This window comes from Condylostylus longicornis, unplaced genomic scaffold (assembly GCF_029603195.1).
Source record: "Condylostylus longicornis isolate FDR11 unplaced genomic scaffold, ASM2960319v2 ptg000009l, whole genome shotgun sequence".
Lineage (NCBI taxonomy): Eukaryota > Metazoa > Arthropoda > Insecta > Diptera > Dolichopodidae > Condylostylus > Condylostylus longicornis.
The window spans coordinates 3,538,180-3,565,956 of NW_026577978.1; the positions used below are offsets into that span (position 1 = coordinate 3,538,180).

General features: G+C 23.5%; 1 long non-coding RNA gene across 2 annotated transcripts; it reads right to left on the bottom strand.

The window, feature by feature from the left end:
• Positions 1-4: 4 nt before the first annotated feature.
• LOC129618617 (uncharacterized) lies at positions 5-27,774 on the bottom strand. Of its 2 annotated transcripts, none has more exons than XR_008697811.1 (5): positions 27,682-27,774; positions 23,958-24,144; positions 21,503-21,655; positions 20,598-21,410; positions 5-338 (listed from the first exon to the last, which is right to left on the bottom strand). It is a non-coding gene; the product is annotated as an uncharacterized LOC129618617 (long non-coding RNA). The 2 variants fall into 2 exon arrangements; XR_008697812.1 differs by lacking the exon at positions 5-338 and adding an exon at positions 6,063-6,454.
• Positions 27,775-27,777: the final 3 nt, after the last annotated feature.

The window sequence follows — 27,777 nt, forward strand, 5'->3', positions numbered from 1 at the left end:
ATAAAGAGCTTTGCTTATTGTAGAAATTGCTATTATAGAGAATGCTATAGTGAGTACTTTAAGCAACATTACAAATTAATAATATTTCCTGGCACTTCCTGTCTACTGAAGTTAATAGTACTTTAATATCTTTGTTGTCATTAAACTTTAAGAAATGTTTCTGTTGTTCTGTTATTATGTCATACAGGAGTAGGATTTATTGAATTATTTTTAATAAAATTTTGTATTGAACATGGTTAGTTCACTGATAAATTGTTAAGTAGTATAGATAAATAATTCAAAATTCAAATTTTCTTTTCCTTGGAAGAAGACTCCTTGAAACGACAGCAAATTGTAATCTGGAAATAATTGAAAAAAAAAAACACATTATTTTTAATTTCATAAAGAGGCAATGCAATATTAAACTACAAAAATTGGTCAAAATTTAATTTGTGAATTATTTCAATATCGGTTTCTTTTTTTTTTACAGAATTTTACTTTAATATTAAAAGACAAATAAAAAAGAATTAAAAATGAAATTAAATTCTCTGTTTTTACTTTGTCATTTTTCATATATAAAGAATAATTTTTTGCAATTTTTTTTTGGACTTTTTAAATAAAAAAAATTTCAAATACAATAAATTTTTCATGTAAATGGAAATGAGATGATAATATAAAAAGCCAAGGTATATATTTTATTATATAAACAGTATAATGTACACTAACATTCTTAATACATTTCATATACTCTTCATTTATTTACATTGCAAGATAAATAAGTTTTGTTAAAATTAATTGTTAATAAGGAAGCACATTTTCAGTTAACGATTAAAATCTTTTAATGCTTTTGGTATATGAAATAAAGTGGAAAATTTCAATGTTATTCTGGTTTATTTTAATTACAGAAAGCAAAAGGTAATAACCATTATTTGTTATTTTTAACATCTGTTTTGTTTTAATGTTTTAATGTTTTGCTTATCTCTTTAGTCAATTTGCAATTAGGGCTTCTCTTTGCAATTTGAAATTGAATTCTAAAGAATTTGGTTAATGTAAAAATATTCAGTCGGATTTTTTATTTGGGCATCATTTTTAAAACAATTTCTAAAATTGCGAATTATTAATTAAAGTTCAACCTAGTTCAATGTATACAATTGCAAGATAATTTGTTTACTCAGCCAATTTGCATTCAAGTATATTTAAATATTCAAAATTGTGGGTAAATTTCTCTTTATCATCTTAAACGACTTATATAAGGTATAGTAGCACATTTTTTTTATTACTTAACAAATATATTGAAAATAAACTCAAAAAATAGGATTGTCAGGATTTTTATATTTGTATAAATAAAAAATGAATTAAATTTATTATTATTATTCTGCAGTTATTGTTATTTTTTATTTTATTTATACATAATATACATATACTTAAATTGAACGGAAGAGGAAATATTTACGGAAATCATTAACAGAAGTAAAAAAAAAATATATATATATATAAAAGTATCAAACAAATATAAAATAACAATAAATCCAATAAATAACATTAAAAATAAAGGAAAAAAAAAAACAATGAAAAAGGAAATAAGAAAAGGATATAAATTTTATTTAATTTGTTAAGATTATCTGAAAACATAATATCCTTTAACTAATTTTAAATATTTAATATTTTATAAATTACTATTTCTCTTTCTTATATATTATGTCCTTTTAATCGATATGGAATAAATCGAAATGAAAGATAAATTTCGAAATTATTTGGAAATCAATTTTGAATTTAATGAGATTTCTTTTTTCTGAAATGGACAATTATTAAGTTTAATATAATCAATATGGAAAAATAAAAATTTAATTAGAATATCTAAAGGTATTTTAGAGATTTGATAAAAATTCAGGGACGAAATGATAAAATTAGTAATTTTACTGTAATATTGTTGAGTTCTTTAGATTTCTCTAATAAGAATTTGGTTGTAAAGACAAAAAACCTAGAAATACAAATTGAGAAGTCCATAGCGAGGTTTTCTGATTTTCACAAGCTTTCAAAGCAGTAGAATCTTGCCTTTCTCATAACTCATAGTTTCTGTGCTCCTTCATATTACCAACTAAGCCAAGATTTCTGTTTAAATTTTGAAAATCTTCAATTGGGGAGTTTTATTATTTCATGAGCTACAACAGAACACCAAATTAGAAAATATTAAAAAATGAGTACATTAAAATATTAGTTGAAAATCTAAATTTATAAATTTTATAAGTTTTAAAAAAATTATCAAAATAATAAAATACATAGACAAATTTTATTGATTTGAAGTTCAAAGATGAAAGAATTTTTGATTTATAGCAAATAATCTGGCAAATTATGCATGATTTTTTTTTGTAAAATAAAAAAATGAAAAAAAAATTATTAAATTTCTTATTCAAATCAAAAGATCAAAATAGGAACAATTTCATATATAATTTCGTGAAAATAGAAAAATTTGAAGTGCCAAAATGTCTACAATATTGATAAGGTCTTTAAATTTTCTTAGAAAAATAAATTTTGTGTTCTTATGAAAAGTGAAAGTATCAAAAGAACAATTTTTATTTTTCTTTTGTGTGTGTTTGTCTCCGTTGTAAATGCTTTAAATGCCTTAAATTCTTTGATCTTAAAAAAAAATATATTTTTTTGGAATATATTTTATTGAAAAATAAAAATTTAATATTTATTGTTCTCGAAATAACCTAAGAATCTATTCGCATTTTTATTCTTAAAAAGTTAAAAAGAAAATATCAGAGGATTTTTGTTCCGCTTTAATTTTATGTTTTATGTTTTTTTTTGCTCTTTTGTAAGGATTTGTAAGGGTATTTGCTCTTTTTAATGTTCTTCTTTTTCAATTTTGGTTTAAATATTTATTAGCTTTTTAAGTATATTATACATATGAATATATAAGCAGCGTACATACATACATAAAAAAAAAACAATAATTTCCAATTCAAAATTTTTTTTACTAAATGTACAGATTGGTGTACGAACAAAGTTTTAAGGTTTTAAAAAATGATTAAAAATTTTGTGACTTGAGCTTCACAGACATAATTGTTTCAAACTAGCTAGCCGATCTCAGAAAGAAGCAGGTGGTATGTGTTTTACTTTAATTGTTCTAATGCTTTACGATACACGATAATTATTCGTTTTTTGGTTTCGTGCGTATACAAATACTTCAGAAGAATTCAGGACTCTTGAGCTACCTGCATTTGAAGCCAAATGTGAGAAGCATAAATTTTCCAAAAAACGCAAATTAAATTGTTGCATGAAACTGTTGTGGATATTGTAGCGACTGTCGTGCGCAATTGAATCGGTGGATAGAACTGTATTTAACACGTTTTCTTAGAAATTCTTTTCCGAAAGGTTTGATTTTCTAACATCTCAAGGAACAAAAGTCATAGATCTCGCCGAAACCTTTCCATAAATTCCCCGTATGACGATATTTGCTACTTTTCTATTTTGTTTGATATTTGCCGACTAACAGGGTTTGGGAGGGCTTGAAAAAATCGATTTTTTGCTATATCTTCCGAGTCTACAGGCTTTTCAATACAATTTTTCTAAAAACCATTGTGTCTTTATTGCAAAGCCGGAACTGTTTGTTTACTAACTTTACAAATTCAAACTTGAAGGATAACGCAAATAATTTACTAGTAAATCGGGCTAAATTCAGGCTTATGTTATTTTTAAATAAACTTCACTATCGCAATTCTATATCTTCCCTATATTTAATTAATTAATATGTCATTCATAAACTAACTTATATCCCTAAACATCCTGTTATATATACACATTTTTCTATATTGATTTTATTTGATAAATTTAATATACTTATTTAGAGTTTATTATAAAAGAAATATGATATAACATTAAATGAAAATAGGATTTTATATTATTGATTTGTTGTTGTTCTCTTTTTTTTTGTTTGTTTTTGTTTCTTTATAATATTATATATGCTTCTTTATATTCGATTCAATTTCTTTTTAAAAGGAACTTATATAAGAAGAATCTTATTATTATTATTGTTATTGCTATTATTTTGTGAGAACAAATCCTTATTAGGCTGAAACAATTTACTCTGTTCTATATTATATGAAAATACCCGTATATGTAAACAATATTATTAAAACTTATAATATTATTATTATGTTTTATATAACAAGTATATATTGTTAAATAAATATAGGTATTGGATATACATACATGTAAGAATCTCATTTATGTACATAATTATGTGTCTGACTCTATATATGTATATTGTGTGCATAATATTTTCCGAAAATAATTTATTTTTTCTTTTCAGTCACCGCCTCATATTTATACATCTTTTCTGAGTATTTTTCCCTACATATAAGAATAACAAACAAATTTTGATGATAAGAATATTTGTTCAGTCTTTTTGTGAATTTGGTTTTAAGGCAAAATTCAGTCAATATTATTATTAACCACTATAATATTCTTAAAAAATATTATTATTATAAATGTAAATTTATTTCGAGATTTTTTTTATGATATACACATGCATGTAGACAGAAATCTACTCCTACAAATTTTGATTAGATAAAATTTTTAAGACTATAATATAATGAAAGAGTATAATAAATTAAGAATTGATTTAAAAATATTTTTATAATAATTCAATTAACTTAATAAATGTTTTGAATTGATTTTAATTTATTTTTAATAATATTATTATTATGATATAAAATTTTAATATTTGCAATAAAATATTAATGAATCTGTATGGTTCACACTAGACGGACTAGAAAATATAAGTGTTGGTCCTAAAAGTATGCAATATTTTACAACGGAAAAAGAAATATAAAACATTTGTAAGTTTTTAAATAATTTTTTGGGCTGAATTATAAGAAATTAATTTTTAAGCGAATCTTTAATAACTTGAATGAAGAGAATGTAGTCAAACTACTAAAACTATACATATGCAAAATTTTGAAGCACATTTTCTGATTAAACCTATATAAGAGATACTATCGTTTTCGAGCAAATTTTTCAAAAGTTAAATAAGGCATGAGTAACATTCTATTCACAAAGAAAAAAAATTTATAATTTTCTGGCTTAACTATAATAGAAAAACCATTTTTAAGCGAATCTCGATTCATAAAATATTAAAAATCAAAATCTATTCTATCACAGAATAACTTCATTTCCACAGTAAAATTTCCAATGAATGCCACGAACACGCATTTGTAATTTTTCTTTTGTTTGAATAAGTTTAATCATAAAATAATAATAATAGCCTCCGTATTCTTTTAAAATTTAATCCTTTAATATCCTTTAAAGATTTTTTAAAATAAATTAATAGTTATAATTTTTTTTTTGCTATATTTTCTTCTTACGAAACATTTTTTTCATAAGAATCTAAATATACTTAAATATTCTTATTAAATCAATTAATTTAATTGAAAAATTCTGTTATATGTTGAGTTCAGTATAATATTCAATGAAGGATTAAAGGATAAACGTTAAAGAATAAATTGATAAAGGATTAAATTGAATTCAATTTAATAAGAAAATTTTCTGCTTTATTTCTACCTATATTATGTTCATATAATAAATTTAAGAAATTATTTTCATTCGATATAATTTTTCTGTATATATTGGATCCTTAACAAGTTTAATAATAATTTCTTATATTTTATAATATTAAGTTTGTGGAATATTTATTTTTTAATTTTGAAAATATACATAACAGTACCTGTTAAACTTTTTCATTTTAAAGGTAAGGCGATAGTTGAAAATGTAGTAAATTTATAAATAAAAGAAAATTTAATTGGAACATCTTGAGTACAGTGAAAGGAATTTTTATATTCAAAGTGGAATAAAATGAAAAAAATAAGGATAATGAGAATTATATCAAAGTAGAAAGCAAAATTTTTAAGAAATGCATTGAAGCAAGCTTAGAGGCAGTAAAATAATATTATATTTCCGATGTTGATTGAAAATAATATTAGTCCTATATAAATATTATATACAGACTTATTACTAAGGAAAAGTTTCTCAATTATAATATATCGTTACCTTAATTATTAATCTACGCTGAGTATCAACATTATAGCACGAACTAGTTCCCCCACATTATAATGCAAGTGTCGTCGAAAAAATTTTAATATTTTAAATAAATTTTATATTAATGTTGATTTTTCAAAAATTTTTAAAAATTTCTTTTCTTAAATATACTGAGCTGGAGGTAACTATATAGGCCTGAAGACAGATTCCATAGCTCTTTTGCTATTAATTTTTTAAGTCTATAAAGACTATGGTTGATTATTTCAATACCGTTTGAAAAAAAGTAATGTGGTCAATTCCTATGTTGGACTGGAAACTATCTTGAGAATTAACAATTTTCAATTAAATTTTTTATTATGTTGCGTTTCATATTGTCGTTGTGCTTAGCCGTCTCACTGACTGCTTAACAGTTGCATTAACCATTCTCCAAGAATTCCTACAAACATACAAATTTTGGATTTAGTTTACAAAATTTTCATTGTAAATTTTCTCAAATACATTCAAAAACTTTCAGTTCCGTTCAAAAACAAAAAAAAAAGAACTTTAGCAAAACTACAGAAACCGTTTTGATTTTTATTTAATGCTTTACTTTTTTTGTCCTGTTTTCAAATCACGTTTATATCGGGGATATGAAACGTGTTCTAAATACAAAATGATTTTTAAACAAGTTTTTTATTTTACTACATTTTTCCTTTTTTACATTTTTCGATTTCTAAACTTCACACTAAAAAATTAAATTACTATAAAATTTAATTGAATGATGGTTTTTTATTCGGTTGAAATTGCAATTCGCTTAAAGTGCATAATATTAAAAAAAAAAAAAATCGAAAATACGATGAAATTTAAGTTTTGAAAATATATTTTTCATATAAAAAGCGATGAAAATCTCAAACATATTATTATTGAGATTGCAAGGATACCATGTTTACTATTTATATAGTTAACTATATTATCCTTTTATATTAATTGAAAGAAGAAACAAAATAATAAAACTATTGGTTTCATTTTCCCCGGCTTCCAATTGAATATTGATCAAAAATTACAATTAAAAATCTCTAAAACTTTTTCATTTTTCAAAAGTTTATGGTATTCGCCACCATATATGCACAGGGACACATAAAAACCATATATGCACATAAAAAAAAATGTTTCAAAAAAGAATAAATTTTCATTTTCAAATAATAATTCTAAAATTGATTAAATATTTGGAAGAGTATCCTTTATTTTTGTTGCGTTTTATTTGAATTTGGTGCTCCTCTTTGAAAATAATGCTGATACAGTTGTTTACTTTTCTTTATATTTTCTAATAAATTTTTTAGTTTTTTAGAAGAGTTGCTATTCTGATGGTCCGAAGTTGTATATTCCTAGACTACATATATGTTTATATAGATCGGCAAGGAAAGTAAATAAAATATTTTCAATGCACTTTATTTGATTTGAAGGTGTTATTTTTTTTTTTTTTTTTGCTGTTGTTTGATGATCCTTTTTCTGCCTTCCTACAAATATTTTACTATGTATATTCATACAAATCTAATAAAAACTTTAATATTTACTCTATTTTTAGATATAGTTAGGCTCTGGTGAGAAATTCGCATCAATCAATCACATAAATTTAAATGAATGAAATCTATAATGTTTAAATTTTACATGGCTATTGAACAACTTTTTCAATAAACATTTTTTAAAAATAAAGTATAAGTAGTAAGAATTATTTTTATACATATATAAATGAATTTCATGATTAATTGAAAATGTCTGGATTTAATTTTGATATTGATGTTCTTGTATGTTATGTACATGTACATTTAATTTTGGAATTAATATAAATACACACTTGACATACACTTGAATATATAGAATATTTCGTTTCAGCAAGAACTATGTCCAATATTTCCAAAATAGGAAACAAGTTAATAATTCAGAAAGACTCAATATGTTTATAGAAGAAAAAAATTTAAAATTTTCCAGACTAAATCATTTATTATATTAGAGCATATGTGTATAGAAAAATATTCGATAGAAATGCTAATGCTGGACTAAATCACATTCAAAGAGTACAATTTTGTATTTTTGTATTGAATATTATAATAAGCTCATTTTTGTGTCACTTGCATATTGCATATTGTCTATCTACTAAACTTATTTTTGTAAGCGAAAAATGTTGTACTCTAAGATATAATTACTCTAAGATTAAAGAATATAACGTTTTAAATCCTTTACAATCCATTAATTTTCTAAAGATTATTTACTTATCTGCAAAAAAAATTGTCATCAACTTTAAAAGTACATTTAAGGAAATTATATATAATACATTATCTATATAATAATACATTATCTCTGAACTACCTATACAATTCACTCACATAATAAATACGAGTTCAAATAATACTACATATTTTCACGTGCACAAATATAGAGTATAAAATAGAAAATCAAATTTTCGATGTAATACTTATAAAATCTTTTTGATGCTGTAAAATTTGACATAACTGTTATCATTATTATTATTTTTAACTATTGTATTACTACAATAAACTAAAAGAAATGGCACATATACCACCATAATTTTTGTTTTATATGTATTATGCCATACCAATAAGTATATTATGTACATAATATACACACGTATGTGCATTTAAAATAATAACATGAAAATTTTGTTAATGAATTCCCATGTGGTAAGGATAAACAGAAAAAAAAAAAAAAGAAACGTTTGTTGATTTCAAGGGGCAGCAAAAAGAATTAAAGAAAAACAAAATTAATTCCTGCTTATACTGTTTATACATTTTGTATATTGGGTGGGCTATTTAAGAATTTATTATAAGGAACAAAATAACGGGTATATAATTCAGAAATTCTGTATAAGTAAGGCCCAGAAATCAATCAGTGGTGTAAGTCAGTAAATGTTAGTTTTGTGATAAATCCTGTTAACTAGATTACTGCAGCCGTTAGGCCTTACTGTAATACCTCGCCCAGAATCAGAGCCACCGTCAAGTACGTAAAAAAGCGGTAAATCTACCGTAGCAAGGTGTTCTGCAGGGTTGACAACTGTAGAACCTCTCCTATAAGTGAATCAATCACGAGAAAGAGACGACTAAGCACGTGCTATATAGCTGTGATGCGTTTTATAACGATAATTAGACGAAATCTGTACAGTCTGTCCACCAATAGTTGCAGCTGTCCGCTCTAATCTAAATGACGCGCGAAAAAGCCAACTGTCATCCGAACCTGCCTGCTATTGAAACCCAGGGTCCCTTTAGTTTCCAGAAAGCGCGGAATGAGCGATCTTGTTCTTGATAGACCACAGAAAGACTCGACAAAACGAAGTCAAATATCCGCTTTCTTGTTACCATGCAAACCCAAGTCTCTCCTTTTTTTTTTGTAAGTATAAGGCAACAAATTAATGTATTTTAACCTGCTTAAAACGGAATCAAGTACATTGATGCCTCCTTACAAAATACACCTGTTCAATAAGAAAACATAATATATGGATTATCCCACTCTTTACATATTTTAATAATATCATACATAATATACTCATATGACGTATTCAAAATTTGATATAGAAGAACATAAATTTTAGGCGACATTCAAACAACTTGATAGTACATGTATAAAATAAAAATTCAATGTAAAATTTTTAAGAATTATTCTGCTGTGCTTATTGTTAATGGGTTAGAAATTCCAGACTATAATGCTGGTATTATCAAAAAGATAAAAAAAAATAATAAAAAAACAAAAATAATAATTTCCTTTTCTATATTTTATTTTTATATACCTCATATGTATATATTAAGTGCCCCATGCATATAAGGGAAGAGATTGAGTAATGAGGTTTTGTTTATGACTAGACGACAAAATTAATGACCGAACTTAAATACAAAATATTTTTTATAAAATATATTTTTGATCTCTTCAATTTGGAGTATGTGGGTTTATCTACTTTTTGCTATTGTCCTTTTTTTTTATAGTTAAGTGTTTGCGTAACGGTAAGCAAACAAAAAAAAAACTTTTTATTTTTACGCAAAATAAAACTAATCCTTAATAAAGGATCATTAAATTAACTATTTTTCTAGGTACTCGTATATTATAACAGACTATATTACTATAACAATTACAGGCTTATTTTAGGGTAAAAAATTAAATTGTATTTATTTTAATTAGAAGAAATTTTTTTTCCTATAACTACATGCTTTTAAAATAGAATTTTTATGTAGACCATTAAAGGATATTCTAATGTCTGGATTCTATTTCATTAACAAATTTATTTAAATATATAATATGGATAAACTGAGATATGTATGTGAAAATTATTTTCGCCAATTTTACACCAGCTTTCCTTAAACTATTTTATTAGAATTTTTATGTTTGAATTTAATTTCTTAATGAATTTACAGTAGTTTATAATTACAGTAATATATTTACAGTAATATTAATTCTAATTTTCTATTTAGTTTGTTTTTTAGTTATAAAATTACAGTACAAAATTAAGCGGAAAATATGCGGATCAGAGAAGAAAACAATTTATCTCAAGTGTATTGGATTTGCGTTATTTATCAATAAATTTTAATGCTCCTTAAAGTAATTTATAAAAATAATTTCGGGTATAAATTCCTACATTTTTTTTTAAACTTAAATATCCTTTATCATTAAATTCTTAACAGAACTTAAATTATAATTACAGGATTTATAAAATTATCATTTTAGTGCCCGAAATCACATTTAATGAAGTTAATTAATGTTTTTCTTTTAATTCTTATTATTTTTATTTTCTAAATAATAAGTAAAAATGTAACTGCAGGTGTCTCTTGTTAACATTAAATTATTATTATATAATATGTTTTATACCACCTGTCATTTATAAAAAACAAGAAACTTTATATTAAATTTACTTTATTATCCAGAACGAAAAATAAGAAAAAAAAAAAAAAAAAACAAAAATTCATTAAATCTTCCATATAAACCTCTTCCGCCCTTCCTTCTCCTTCCAACCCAAAAATTAAACTAATTTCTAAGTAATGTTAAGAGATAAACCCCCCCCCCCCCCTCTTTTCAGTTTCTTTCTTAAAATATTATGTAAAAATGTTATAAACTTTTACATTGTCATGTAAATTAGTTTACATATGCATCGCATACCCCACTTATATATATTCAGGATATATTCAGGAATTCCTCCACCAATCCTACTTACTATACTATTCTAATATTATTCGTGTATACTCTATAAACAGATTAATGATATTTTTGTATCCCCATGCGGTATATAGTCTCAGTCATCACAAACAACACATATGTATGTAGTACTGAAAGAGAAACATAAAAAATTATAAATAATTGTAATCCTCAAACTCATATAACATTATTCTTAATCCTATGATATATGTTAATGTAAATGTGCTCATATATTTTTGTAAAAATTATTATATAGGAACACATTGGGAAACCAAAAAAACAAAAAAAAAACCAAAGCTATGGAAAAACTATTATACACTTGGGATAAAGTTCATTTTTTTTCCGTGTTTTTTTCCTCAACTTTTCATTTCATTCAATATTTTTACATTAAATATTTTTGGTATGTGAAAAATCTCATTGGGAGTGTTAAAAAACATAAAAAAAAAATTAAAGTAGAAAAAAACTGTTAAAATAGGAAAATCGCACTTAATTCAATGACTCATCATCAGAATAATGGGAAATAAACGGTTATGTTATACATTTAGAATCAAAATTTAATAGGCATTTCTTTGCTCTTGTACTCGTGTACAAATTTATTTGTACTGTGAGTATTCTAATATAGCGGGGGGTGAAATTTTAATTATATTTGACATGGTATTTGTTTAACACCTTACAATAATTTTATTTTTAGAATTTTGATTTAACAAAATACAAATTGCATTGCAAAAAATTATCATTAATTTCTTATTGTATTTTTCTTTAAAGTTGAAAAACAAAGCATATTGTTCTAATAAATATATGTACGTGCATATATTATGTGGGTGTTGAAAATTAATTTTTCCCAAAAGGATATTTTGTAAAAAAAAAAGAATTTCAGAGTATTGCTGATAAGCAATTTTATACTGGAATTTTTTTTAATTGAAAATTTTCGATTTAAATTATAGACATTTGAATGTATGCGATTTATGTAATATAAAGGAGAGATTCTACTGAGTTTTTAAATACGAAATTTTTAATGTGTATAAGATTTCAAGCTGTATTACGATAATGCACATTTGCTTCCCTTAACTTGCATAATTGCGACGATATTATTTTAAAAATTAATTCAAAATATGATATTTTTGTAAGCTCAAATCACGGAAGATCTACAAATATGAAAAATTTGGAAAATTTCAAAATAATTTGAAGCATACCTATTTTTATTTTTATATTTTTAATGAATGTTCCACATTTAAAAATCAACATAAAAAATAAAAACAAAATTTTTGAAATGGGTATTTTACGGTTTCTTACATTTCAAATCAATCTTTACTCTCTCATTCATATAATATATATATATAAACACATATCCTCCAGCCATAATAGTGATTTGATTTTAATGGAGAGAAGAAACATATGTTCGGTCCATTATAAAGGATCCTTTTTATGAGTTCATTTTCTACGTTAAAATAAGAAAAATAAACAAAAAAAAAATACAAAGTTCTCAATTTTTTCCTCTTTTCCTTCTTATTTTTTTTTAAGTTTTTGTCAAGGACTTCATGATTGTTGCTCTTTATTTTCAAATTTTAATAAATCCTCTTTTAAAAAAAATACCTACATTTTTACTTATATATTATGTAAAAGGTGCCTTAAAGCCTTAAAGCCTTGAGTTGTTTTTTTGTCTTATTAAAAAAAAAATAATTTTTATTAAATACTCTTAAACATTGTTTTTTATTTCTCTTTTAATTTTTTGCACAGTATTCAACTTTCAATTGAATTTTTATTTAAGTTTGAGCTTTAGAATGAAAAAAAAGGACATTTCTCTATTATCGTAATACATTTTCATGAAATTGTTTAATCTTTTGGAAATATCAAAAGTGAAATTTATTTTAGAAACAGTAAAGGAAAAAAAAGGTCTCCTAAGAAAAAGTTCTACAAAAAATAAAAAAACAAAAAACAAAGTCTCCTTAATTCACGGTTTAAGAATCTTTTTTTATCATTTTTTTTTCCTTAAATAAATGATTTGTAAACGTTTCAAATTTTCTTTTTTTGTATTTTTTTTGAACAAACCATCAGCATTTCTTCAGCATTCTCATCATCATCGCGTCACAAAATGTGTGCTTTTAATATTAAATTTATGTTGTGGAATGATATGTTTTTAATGTAAAAATAATTTTTTTTCGAGCTAACAAAAATGAAAAATTTATTTTTAAAAAATTTTAAATTTTTTTTGTTTATTTTGAATCAAAATTGGATGTCTTTCTATATAATATGAAATTGTATAATTATTTCAAGCAGATGCAATGATTGCATTTATAATATTATTGCAATTTTGTATTCAGACAGAATGCTGATGGATTATCTTTTTATTTATATTTTGCTATTTGAAATTTATATATTATTTCCAGAAGGTAAAAAGTCGTTGTAACTTCACTATTAATATCAAATGAATTTTCACTTGGATGCAACTTATTCATTTGATTTGAATTAGTTTAATATTTTAAGTGTCAGCAGTGAAATAATAAAAAAATTAGGATAATGTTTATAATTTATACTTTATTTTTCCAAAGTGAGAGCTTAAATTATCATATATTCTTTAAATAATTAAGTTATGAAGGAAACGATTACATTATTAGTGAACATTTTAACATAGTAAGACTGTGACAATGTAAATATTACAAAGAGTCTATTAGAGAGTCAAGGCTTTATGGGTCCAGTAAGCACATATTTTATGGGTTTATTTCTACCAATTGTAAATAATTCTTATGATTAGATAGCTTTAAGATATTTAAATTGAAATTAAATTAATATTAAAGAAATTTGAATGTCCAGTTGATGCGAAAACACTTAGCATGGTCAAGAAATTTTTAGTACTCGTGTAGTTGATAATCATGGTATTTTTATTACCCTTGCCAACGTGATGACCTAAAATTGAGCTCTCCCGAATCGAAAGAATAAAAAATTTTAAGATTATAATTAAAAAAATTAATATTAAAATTCCTATCACATTAAGATTAAATATTTAGATTTAAATTATACTAAAATACATTCCAGTGTTTAACGATGTTACCTATTTTAACTGGAAAACAATTACAAAAACAAAAAGCAATTAAAAATAACACATAAAATTCATTTAATCCATGTGGAGTCGTTTATTAGATACTCTACTCTTATTGTCTATAATACTCTTATTGCATCAATATACCTCAAATATTCTTTTTCCTCTTTTTAATTACAAAATTATATCTTAATTGTTTATCTTTAGAATAAAAAAAAGGGGACCTACTCTATATTATTTCTGAATTTTGCATAAAAATCCCTAAAGTTATCATGACAAAATATTTTGTATCTGAATTTATTCAATATTAATTTTAAATACTTTTCCTAATTTTATTTTTTTTAATATTCCATTGTTAGATTATTGATCCTATAATTCTATCTGTAATACTCGAACAATAGGGGACACTTTTAAACTGAACTTACATTAATAGAAACCACTTCATCCTTTTTGTTCGGTTTTGGGAAAATTTTCTGTTATGATTTTTACTTTAGAAAAAAAAATTTTTTAATTCAAAGTATAAATAATCCTTTCCTTTCTTTTGCTGCACGGAGAAATTACAAAAATATAAATACAAAAAAAAAAAACTAAAATCATGAAGAGTCCTTGAAATGAAGTCCTTTTTTTTTTATTTGTTGAAAAATTATTTTTATTTTTATTTGTGTCATGTCTTTTAACAATGTTTTCTATTTTTATTTTTCTATTTTAACAATACCAAAAAATATTGAAAAAAGGGACACCTATTGTTAAGATTGTTAAAGATTTTTAAGTTGTAGTATGTTTGTGTGCAGATTTGAACAACTTAACTTATCTATATTATATACATACATAATATACATATATTTTTTGGTTGATGGTCATTAAAGTGGAACGAAGGCACTTTAGATAAGAAATTATGGATGAAAATAAAAGAAAATATTTTTCAAAAGATTTTAATGTATAGAGAAGAGAAAAAAAAAGGATATAAAGTAGAGAAACTGAGGTGGATATTAAAAAAGTATTTTCAATGAAATTCAGAGATTTCTGATTATGTCATGCGATTATGAAAAAAAAAAAAAATTATACAATGCCGAGCCCTAAAATGATCTTTTCAATTTTTTGTTTTTTTAAAAATTTATATTCAAATAATTGCACACTTTAAGTAGCTTCAATTACTTAAGATAATTGAAAAAAAAAATAATATGTAAATAAAAATATAATAAAGTTGACATCAATTTACTTTTCTCGATCAGATCTTATTGCATTTATAATAGAACGGGTATCAAATTTAACTACTGCAATGTGATTTGTGTTTTATGATCATGATTCAAATGCACGATCTATGAAACAACAGATCATTAAAAAGTTTATTTGCAACAGACACAATCAAAGATTATATAGAATAGTCCCTTTAGAATAAAGATAATTTTTAAAATCAGAGAATTAAAATATTTTTTTATTAAACATTCTATATTACAACCTCACATTTTTAAGAAGAAACAAAAAGAAAAGCAAATTATCATAGTATTATTGTTTAAGAATAGGACCGCAAGCTACCCGTATTTTTGTTGCTGTTTCTGCACAGTGAGCTGCCAACGAATTAAATTTTCATTTTTTATTACAAAGAAGAAAAATTTTCACCAGGATTTCGTGTTTACTACTATCAATTTTAATCTTTAAAGTACATTCTTTTTTAAATATTGAAGAAAATGCTATAAAAAAAAATTCAAAAAACAGAATCCTTTTCTATATAATTTTTGTTACTATTATTTTATTGTGATGAATCCTTTTTTGGGCGACATTTTGTGTGGTAGGTTGATAATAACAATGAGAGATGGCAATGAAATTGTTTTTTTTTTTTTTTTTTTGATTGTTCTAAATTTAATGTAATAGCAATAGAAAGAAATTACAAGTTGAATAAATGTAGGGAACCTTTTTTTTTTCCTTTAGATTTTTATTCTATTCAAGATAAGATAAGATAAAAATGATGAGAAAAATTGTTTTTCTTCTTCTTTTCATTTTCTTTGTTTTGTCTCAGTGTGGATTATTGTTTCCTTTTTGTATTGAAAAATCTTTTTTATTTGTTTGTAAATTGACTTTTTTTTTGTTTTATTTTATCACTTTCGTTTCGTTTTTTTTTTAAGGATATTTATGTAGAAAATATTTTTATATAAATATCACACCAAGTTCTTCATGAATATTAGAAAAGAAAAATGTGCCTTTTTATCTGATGTCTGGTTATATAAAATGGATTATAAATTTCTTTTTTTTTTTGTGGGAGAGGCTAAAGAACTTTTTAAAGGATAAAATATACGAGTAAACAAGTAAAGTAGAAAAAAAAAAACAAATAGTCCAAAGAATTAACTGTGAAATTATTAATTGAAAAATTTTTTGGGGAAAAATATAAAGTTTTCTATTATATAAAGTAAAATTTTTATTAAATGTTTTTTGGAGATTTAAAATAAAGGTGCTAAGGGTTAGGAACCTATATTTTTGAAAGTAATTAAATTACAAAAGTTATAATAGAAGAAGGTAGGGAAGGTAAGGCACCAATGTAAAAATATTAATATAATATCAATAAATTTAAAGAAAAAGTTGTTTTACGAATACCTTTTGCACTTTCAGGATATTAATTTCCAACTTTTAATTACAATTTATTGTGTTGCAAGCACGGGTTGGTGAAATATGGGTTGAATTCAGACAAATCTAGTTAAATATTTTTTACAATCTTCTTTTTGTACACATTTAAATTCTCTATGATTTTAGGATCAATCTTTAAATATATACATTCCTAATCCTAAATTTTCTTTTTATATTTTCTATATAATTCTTCAAGAATCTTTGAAATTCTTTTAACTTAATTCAATAAATTCTTGAGTTCCAATACTGTAATACTTGAGTTCTAGAAAGCATAAAATTATTAATAACTAAATTATGCAAAATTCAAGAATAAATTCAAGAGAACATTAATATATTACCTTCACTTTTAGTTGCTATGAATTTCCTAACAGCATTAGCAATATTCTCTTTTTGCAACAACTTGAATATACAAAAGAATATTATTCATATTTACTAATTTTAATTTATTATAAAAATCAAAGACTAAACTGCTTTTAAGGAGTAACCATAAATTTCATTTGATTCAAAGATTGATAATTTATTGAACTTGTCAATAAATCTTAATGATATCAAATATTTCGTTCAAGTACCAAAACATATAAGAGCTTTAAATTATCTATAATGTACCAAGTCTATATTACACTTCATAATACTATCACCAATAAAATTTTCTTTTAATAATAATTCATTATGCTCTTCTATATAAAGAAAGATCCTTTTTTCAAAGTGATTATGAGCATGTACACCATAACATAGCTACATTATACCAACATGCTTATATATTGCTTGACAATTTATTGAATAATTCTCAATTACACTCTCGCAAAGAATCCTCAATTTCTTTTTAATACTATTTTATATTTTATGATGCCAACAAGCGAAAATTTATTCAAAAATCATTCATTCAATAAATATGCCTATATATTTATTTTGTCTACTTAAAGATATATGAGAAAATATTCAAGCAAAAGAGATTGATGAACTTTTCATTAAATGTGATGAGATATGTGTAAGTATGTATAATCTAGATCAGATAAAGAAAAAGATGAACATTAAGATGAATTCAACTACATTAAAATAGGGAGTAGAAAAAAAATATATTCATAATAATATATAAATATATTGGATCCCCTTAAAAATCACTTTTAAAAAATTATAATTGGAAGGATAAATGGTCTATATAGAATTATAATAAACTACGATTTATCCTAGAAAATTTAAATTGTGGAAAAAGGCAGAGTATTGGAGGACATAATGGGTTTTGGGATCTGTGTGTTGATTTCTTTTTGTGTTCATTATCATACGTATATTTTAGTATCCTTGATCTAATATCATACACAATATTATATAAAAATTTATATTGAAGGTATATAACTTTGTCGCAAAATATTATGTTTATCTCATTAATCATCATAATGTTGGGAGTAAAAAACTAACCAAACTATTGTATGTAATTTCTCTGCATATTCTCAAAAACAAAAAAAAAGATAAATTTGATGTCAAATTTATTTCAAATTCTATGAATTAGCTTAGCAGGAGTTCGTAATTTTTGTTTTCATTTTTAGAAATCATTACATTAATCATTTACTATGCATTCTCATAGGGGTGAATTTATTAAATTAATAAAAGAATCTAAGGTAAAACAACACTTATGCTCATAATGTATAAACCATTTTAATTTTTTCGGAATAGAAAATGGTTGGGTTTTACCTGTTATAAATAGTAACTCTAATTAATTTTTTGAGGGAGACTATAAATGTAAATCTGCAATAATATGTTAGATAATATATAGAGAACATTACTGTAAATGTATAATATAGAAAAAAGAATATATAAGAGAAATAGAAAAAAGGAAATATTTTAAAGTAAAACAAGTCTGCTTTTGTGAAAAAATTGTTTATTGACACTAAAGGTTAATTGAGTAGTATGAGAAACTATAAAAATATTTCCCAAATTTAATAAAAACCAGATGTTTGTGTACAGATAAAATTTACGGTACTAATGATTAATATAAGGTGCAAGATTTTGCCTATTTTCATTTGATATTACTTGAGAATTCTAATTTTAGAATACCTTACAGGAAAAATATAATTTTTGGTGGAAACTTAAAGAATTTACGACTTAAATTTATAAACATTATAAATTGCAAGAATCATCAAGAAATTACACAAATTAACGATTATATAAAATTATAATAAATTAAATTTTTAATATCGCTTATTTAAAACTATCGCATTTTTTTTAATAATCTTTAAAATGTGTTACAGCTTATATGCATTTTCGAATAAAAAGGACAATTTAAATAATTAAAAACATTATAATTACTCTTTAGAAATCAATAATCGACACTGTAACAGGACAAAAAAAGAAATTCTTTACCGATTATAAAAACTTTTTACAAACTTTTTCTATTTAACAAATTCACAACTTTATAATTGAGTTAATAAATTTCTGTTAAAAAACAAAATAGTAAAGCAAACAAAAAATATCATCAATAACTTTTCTCAATAGTTTTGTAATTTACACTTAACAAGTTTTACTTATTATTTATATTAGATTTGTTGAGATTTTTCAAGTTCAATAATTATTACAATATCAAAGTAAGGAAAACTATAAGGACAAAAGTTAATTGCAATTTTATAAATTTTATTTTAAAAATTCTATAGTGAAAAATATGATTTCGACTTGAAAAGTTATCCAGCAAAAGGAATTTCAAAGCAAAACTTTTTAATAAAATCCTTAAAAATCCTTCAAATCCTTCAAAGTATAAAGATTTTTTCTTTCTCTTTAAATATGCATTGTTTAATAATTTATAATAGTGTAACAGTTAAGGATATAAAAAAAAAATATAATAAATATTCTTAAAAAGGTGAAATAAAAATTTCACTTGAAAACTTTACAAAAATAACTTTTCTTTTTATTTGTTTTGGCCTCTTTGAATATTTTATATGTACATGCTACTTGAATCTATTATAATTGAATATATATTTTTAGGGGCTTGAATTCTCAAGAGAGAATTGAATAACAAGTGATATTATTTTATGAGAAGTTTTCTTTCCACACTGTTTTTTTCTATGTTTTTTTTTCCTTAAGAAAAATTCAATTCAAATGTATAGTAAAAAATTAATAATATTTGAGATGAAGAATGTAGAATAGTTTTATATTATAGAAATCGATTTATAATTGACAGCTTCTGAAAACATTATTAAAGAATTCATGTTAGACAACTAGACACGACTAGTGTGTACCTTTTTTTTTGTTTTCATTCTTGCAAAATTCTTATGAATTATTAGAATGGACAAAGATGCTAAGAAATGAATGAACGAGAAAAAGAAAACCTAGGAAATTATAATTTTGCCCTTATCAATGTCATCGATGATATTTCTCTAGAGGAAAACTCTAAAGTGAAAAATATGTTAAGGAAAAAGAAGTGATTAGAAGTGTAAAGTGTTTTAAAAAGGAAAAATTTTCAAGTTTCTGTTCCATATCCCAGGGTTTCCTATTAAAATTAACTTCATAAAATCGATAGTTAATAAAAATGTCATCGACAATATATGATGGAAAGTTTTTCTCTTCTTTTTTTTGTTTTTTCCTCTAATATCTAAAGGATATTTACTTTAATGTTAGGTTTTTGATTTTACAAATCTTATTAAACGTATGTACGTGAGTTGGTTCATAAATTTTTAAGAGAATTGAATATCGAACAATTAAAATAGAACTGAATGATAATTTTTCTTGCGGAAAATTTACGAAATTTAATATGTTTTCATACCTGTAATTTACAATGGCTTATATCCTTGGATTGAACATTTTATACAAAATGAAATCTTGTTTTACTTCCATTATATCTTTCTGTTTTTTTCAGCTATGTAATTAATCTGTTTCTTCGCACTTCATTTTACATCTATTTCGTTCCAAACTATTTTGATTTTGATCTTCAGTTTGACCTATAGCTGTAGTTCGTACAATTTTTTGTTTGTTATTGGTTTCTTTATGTAAAATCATTATTTTCTCTTGTACGCCAAGTTGAATACAAATAAAGTTGAAATATCATTACTTCGGTTTTAATGCATATTGTATTGGGATTCTGAATATTTGGAATACATAATTGTATTTAATTGTATCTATATTGAGGAGTATGGTCATTCAATCTTCTTTTTCTTTTCAATATTATTAAAATATTAAAAACTAATAAACTTTTTCACCATCTAATGTAAATAATGCTCATGATTTCTTAAAATAATTTCCTCCACCTCCATCATTGACTTCTGTATAGTCTACTCTCACAGATATTTAGACATTCTACAATAAAAAAAAAAAAATATTAAAAAATAAGTAAGTTAGGACTAAAAGTTAATGTTTCCATAAGTAAGGAAAAAAAAAATCCCATCCTTATTTCCTCATATTTTTTTAGTTTTTGGTTTTTTTGAATACCACAACATAAGTTGATAAAATTGATTTGAAATTACGGTATCAAATTTTGGGGCCAAAAGAATATTGTTTTATTTTTTCTGTCTCAAATATCATTCGAAAATTCTCCGTAGTCAGACATTAAAATTCTTTATTTTAGGTTCTGCTATACATCCTGAAATTAAAAAAAAATATATATGTATATCAAAACAAAAAAAAAAAAGGAAGAGAAAATTTGTTTTCTTCTGTGATGACAGATCACCTCACCTGGTATAAAGTTAAAAAGAATAAACGTCACAAATTTAGGTAACCAAGAAAAGATTTATGTTCATAAATTACAGGTGATTTAAAAATTCCTTTTTTTTTTGAATTGTTGGTTTTAAATTTTTTTTTTCTTTTTATATGTCTCTGTAGGCCTTTCTGAAAAAAAGAAAAAAAAAGTATGATTTTTAGTATGAAATATCCTTTTTAAAGTTAAAACATTGAATGTAAGGATAATAAAGAAGGTTAACTTTCTCCAGCCAGAAAAATAATTTAAGAGTGTTTTGTGACTTTTTATGATTTTCATGAACATTTTTGGGCTATAAATTGTTTGTTTTTTCATTATAGGAATGTGGGCAAGAACTGGAAATATTAATATGTAGGATACTTTATTCTTTCTTCATTTTTCCAAGGATTTAAATTAAAACTTTGTCCTTCAATATGAAAAAAAAAAGCAGAGGGAATTTTTTAATGAAATTTTTATTGATTTTGATGTTTTTTTTTTTTGTTTTTAATACGAAGGTGAGTGACATTTTTTGGATTTGATTTATGACTTAAATTAAGTTTTTAAACTCTCAATATAAGTTTAAAAGTGCAATTTATACACATATTGAATAAAATTTATACATGTGCATCGGTATTGTTTGTTTTATCCGTAAAAAATTTGAAAAGTTTAATTTTTTGAATGTGGACGAATATAAGATTTATTTGAGTTTAGAAACTTTGGTAAGGACTAATGATTTTTGGTTTTAGACAAATTTAATTGGTTGTCTCTCTTTCGCATTTAAAGTAGGAACTGGTATTTGTTAAAACAGTAAAGAGCGAATAGTAGTAATTTACAAGTGCATCAGTACTAGAGTTGATTGCGTTATAGTATTAACATAATTTGTAATTTAATTTAGATTTTAATGGTTTAAGTAAATTAAACAAAATTTATGAAATATAATCAGATTTTTTCATTTTCTTAGTAAAATGATGAATTTTTCTAACCATTAATACTAATCTAGGTTAATTAGTCCGGAATAATTTGCTTACTTATGAAATCCAAATTAGAATTTTTAGGTTCTAAATAACTTTACTAAAATTCTATTTCATTTAATATTTAAGAGGTTCTCTGAAACTATTGAGACCCTTAATTTTTCTACATAAAAACTTTCAATATTTTAGATTTCATACTCTTTTGAGTTGCCAGACAAAAATGCCATTCAAATTCAAGTGTAGAAAAAGATGAAAATAGTCCTTTTTATAAACTTTCAGTAAAAATATAAGTTGGTTGAAATTACCATATTTAAAGTGAATGCACTAAAAAATATTCTTTAACTATGCAACAACTTAAATTTTGAATTGGAAATTAGTAATACAAATTCAAATTTAAAAAAAAATTGCACAAAAATCTTTTAATCCAATTTCCTTTTTTTATCTAAAATATGCAACAAATTTTTTACTAGTTTAAAAAGTTACATTACAATAATACCTTTAAGGAATAAGCTAACCAACATAATTGTAGCATATTTGCACTCTAATAACTCTTGACACATATGACAATTTTTTTTAATGTTTTTGAATCCGTTTTTCCCATTTTTTTTATAAGGTAAAAATAAACTATAGATTTTTGTTACCTTATAGGTATAAAACCTCGACACTCTTCAACATCAAAGTTTAACTAGAAAAAAAAAATGGTAAAAAACAAAACGAAGAAAAGCTTAAAGTGTAAATTTATTCAAGAGAAACCAGAAAAAACTGAAAGAGAAAAAATTGAAGTGGACTTCAAAAAATGAAAAAAAAAGTGCAGCATATAAACTGACACCTGTTGAAATTTTTTTAAATTCCTATAGATAAAAATTTTATTATAAGGATAAAATATAATTTTATTACAATTTTTCGTTTATTTTTTTTTCAGAGTCAGAATAAATTTGGTAAGGTATGAGAATCGTTTTAAAATGTCATATTATTTTCGATACTTGTGTATATGCGAATCCTATAGAAAGTGCTTTATATGAAAAAGTTAAGAATGTCCTTAAACAATAAATTTAAATATTAGATATATATATATGAGGGTACGAATGCTTATAATTCTAAAAAAATAAAATGTAGTGTCAGCTAATGAGTCGAAGTCATAAAATTTGTGTAGTAATTTTAAAATATTTAAAAAGGAAAATTTGTTGAAAGGTAAGAGAATTGCTAAGAGAAGGCTTCTAATCCGAAGTTTACTTTAAAATGCTTCCTCTAGATTTTAAAATAATCAATTTCAATATAATAATTTTAAAATTTGAACCATTTAGTAGTATGAACCACCATTGAACTAGTTTGAACGAATAGCGTTGTAAGCATGTAAAATAGCAAGGTTGTTTTCTGAATTTTGATTCCTAAAATAAATAAATATATTCTAATTACTAATTTACATGAAAGAAAATACACATTTAATGAATTAGCATTTGCAAAAAAAAAGAAGCCCAAATACCTTATGGTAGAAAATGTTCTGTTCTCCTTTAGATTTGGCCAATGTTCTCACATAAACAACAGGTTTGCATTTGTTTAATTTCAATACTATTCGGCCCACTCCACTGATTATTCTTAGCAAGCCTTTTTTAACAAAGTGTATCCAAATGTGAGTTATGTGTGCTGACTGATTCTTTGTAAATGACATCCTGAAATAATTAATGATAATTATAGTTTTGGTATAAATAAATGAATAGAAATTTTATATTGATGCTATTAAAATTACATTTACGATATTCAAAACTGTTTCTCAAAATTTTCATTTATTTTTTATTCCCTCAAAAAAATTCTTATTTTAGCTTTAAGGTTGACGTTCACAATTTTTTTTCGCAAATATATTCATTGAAAAAAATTTTATTACCTATCATAATTTATTTAAGAATCCTTTTTTTTGCTGTTTTTCCATTTTGTAAATTGAGAATGAAATGACTTTGATGGTATGGTGTAGCCATTGGGGTTTTAATTTAAATTTTTAAACAATTTCAAAGATGATTTTTTTTTTAACCAAACAAAACCAAACCAAAATCAAATCTCAGAAATGAAACAAATTTATCATTCCAATTCACTTATTTTAGTCCTTTTATTTGATATCTGATCAGATACGGTTTAATTGTGTTGTGGTTGCCAACAACACAAAGTAATTATCAAAAAAAAAAAACGAATCACTAAAAAAAACAGATGAGAAAAATAATAAAAATTAAAATCAGTAAAAGTAAAGAAAAAATCAGGCGAAGAGCAGCGAAACATGAATAACATGAAAAACAGAAACGGAAATGTGGTTTCCTTGTTCTCTTTAGGGCTAATATAAAACCAGAAGTTTGAGACAAATTTTTCCATTTCATGTTTAATTAGATAGGCTCTTTTACATATGAATATTCACACATTATATACAGTAAAGAGTCCAGTATAAAAAGGATATGACAAAATGATATCATTGTCCTATTATATGTTTTTTCTCTTACCAAGAGAATTAAAATTCTATATATAATACTTTGTTTGTTTTTCTTCTTAAATTTTTATATTTTCGACATTATCTTGCTCTGTCAAAGATGAAAGGATATTTTTTTATATCATTTAACAGTATTTACAAACAGAAGAGAAATGACACAAAATCGAAATTGATCCAAAAGAGATGGAGGAATTGATAATATTAATAGAAATAATTTTATGTTCCTTTAATTACTACAAAACTAATGGCACAAAAACAAATGTATGTCTATTGGAAGTCATGTATATACGTACATATGTATGTGCTTTGAAATTAGTTAGAAATAAAATATAAAAAAAAATTTTAAAAATTCTTTCTTAATAAAAGTTAGGAAAAAGTAAAGAAACTTAGAAGAAATGACAAATCAGTGCCAATTTTTGAAATACAAATTTTTAATTTTTTCATTGCATTGCATAAATAATAAAGCAATCATGACACTAAAATAATTTCTAGATGTTGGACCTTATTAACCGATTTGAGAGAAGAGTTTTTGTTTTTCTACTTTTTAATTTTAATTTTTTTTCTAATCGTAGAATCTTAATCCTTTGATATTTGCCAAGTCTCTACAGAGGTTATTGACAAATTGCAAAATTCATTTACAAATTGGAAAATCGTTTTGTAAAATAAGAAGGAAGACAATAAATCCTTAAATTCGACAACATTATAAGATGATAATATATGCTATTATGTATAGTACCATTTACATACAATCATATATAAAGTTTAGTTTAATTTTGTTCGAAAACTAATGAAATTTATATTTCATAGCATTTGAGTGATTTTAAGCTAAAATGAAGCAGAAAATTTTCTATATATGTATATGCATTTCCACTTTATTGAAAATATTCTAAAAAAATAATACTTAATATTGCAAAAAAGCATTATTTTTTTAATTAATATTTAAATTAAACTCAAAAATTATATTAAATTGAATTAAATTGAATTGTCGCTTATAACTTCTATAGATGTATTGCGTGTATGCCGAAATTTAAGTATGGTAAAAGAATAATGCTATCACAATTTGTAGTTTCTTCTTAAATAAAAATTCAACAATTATTTAATAAATAATAAATTTTACATAAAATATCAAGAAAATCAAGTTTTTAGATTTTTAATTACATATGAACATTTTATTTAATAATTCGGAATTGTATAGAATGATGTAAAATTTTATAGTTAGATTGATAGGTTGATGAATGGTATTGTTATTTACATACACGAGTTGAGTTGCGCCATCTTATAGCTAGTAGGAAATATTATAATATTATTGAACTAAAATTGTTGAATAAAACAAAAAAGGTAAAACAGGATATAAAAATTTGAACTGCACTTCTGATAATGTATGCAGGTAATTTGTATTTATAAATTGAATTATGGACTTTAAATAAGAATTAATTTTTTTTTTCAAATTTCACATTACAAGCTCTTTGAAAAGAGATGGCGTAGTTTGGTTATTACAATAAATTTATAGAGAAATCCTGCAGGAATGTAAAAATTCAACAATAAATTCTTTGTACTATTCAGTTCTTTCTTTTCCTTCAACATTTCACTTCCACAGATTTTAATTTTTGTTGAATTTTGATTTCACCAACATTGAAATAATTAATGTGGTTTGAAACTCTGATTTAACAACAAAAAATATTAAATGAAAATTGTTTATAAACATTTAGGATGTTGTATAAATTTTAAATATTGTAAAATGTAAAATTAGTACAAATAAATATTACAAAAATTAAATTATAAAATTAATTTAAATATTATACATGTATGAAAAATATTATTTTATTTTTAAACTATTTCTCCATGATAGATTCAATGATATTAAATTGTAATAATACAAATTATGCTTTTGAACTAACACAAATTTAACAAACACATTGTTCGTATAAAAATTGTATTTGAAATAGAAAGCTGGGTGAAGAATATTTCCTCAAAAAATCGAACAGTTATTGATAAAGCAGCTATTACCAATTAAATTTCACTGATTTAGCTTCACAGTAGTATCTAGAAAAGTTTCACTTATTTAAAGACTAATTAAGTATTATGCAAACTTCATCATTTCAAGTTTTTTAAAATTTTTTCACTTCATTATAAAAAGTATGAAAAATAATTGTTATAACTTCCCACTACAACAAGATAATATTCTTTTCCGGGAAAAATTTTTAAATTTATATCATAAAAGATTATTTAAATATCAATTAAAGCAAGGAAAGAGTAAAAAATATTTAAAACATGATGATGGGTGTTATGATGTATATAAGTAAGACTTATAAATATGTAATAATTATTATTATTTAATGTTAATGAAATGCTATATATAATTCAAATATCGTAACATATTTTTGATAAAATGTCATAACTTGCATTAAATACTTCCTTTATCAATGCTTATTTCTGTCTATAATGTAATATTTTTTTAAAATCCTTGAAAAATTAAATTAATATTTAGTTGTATGTATAGTTATTATTGAAAAATTTTATCCTTTTGTGTTTGTGATATCATGCTAAATTGTTATTTTTTTTTGCTACAATTTAAACGATATTATGCGCATTTCGATTGTACACAATATTCTTAATAGTTCATTGAATCCCGCATGAAAAATAAAATTATTTTTTTTTTTTTTTGTGTTTTTCCACCAGATTTCCGTAAAGGAGAAATTTTTATATTAATGTAAATGTATATTTGTAATGTACGCACCTATAAAGGATATTTTTCCATTTGTTTATAATTTTACCATATTGTAAAAACCACAATTATTTACACGTCTCTCTCGTTTCTCTTCTTTTTTTTTTT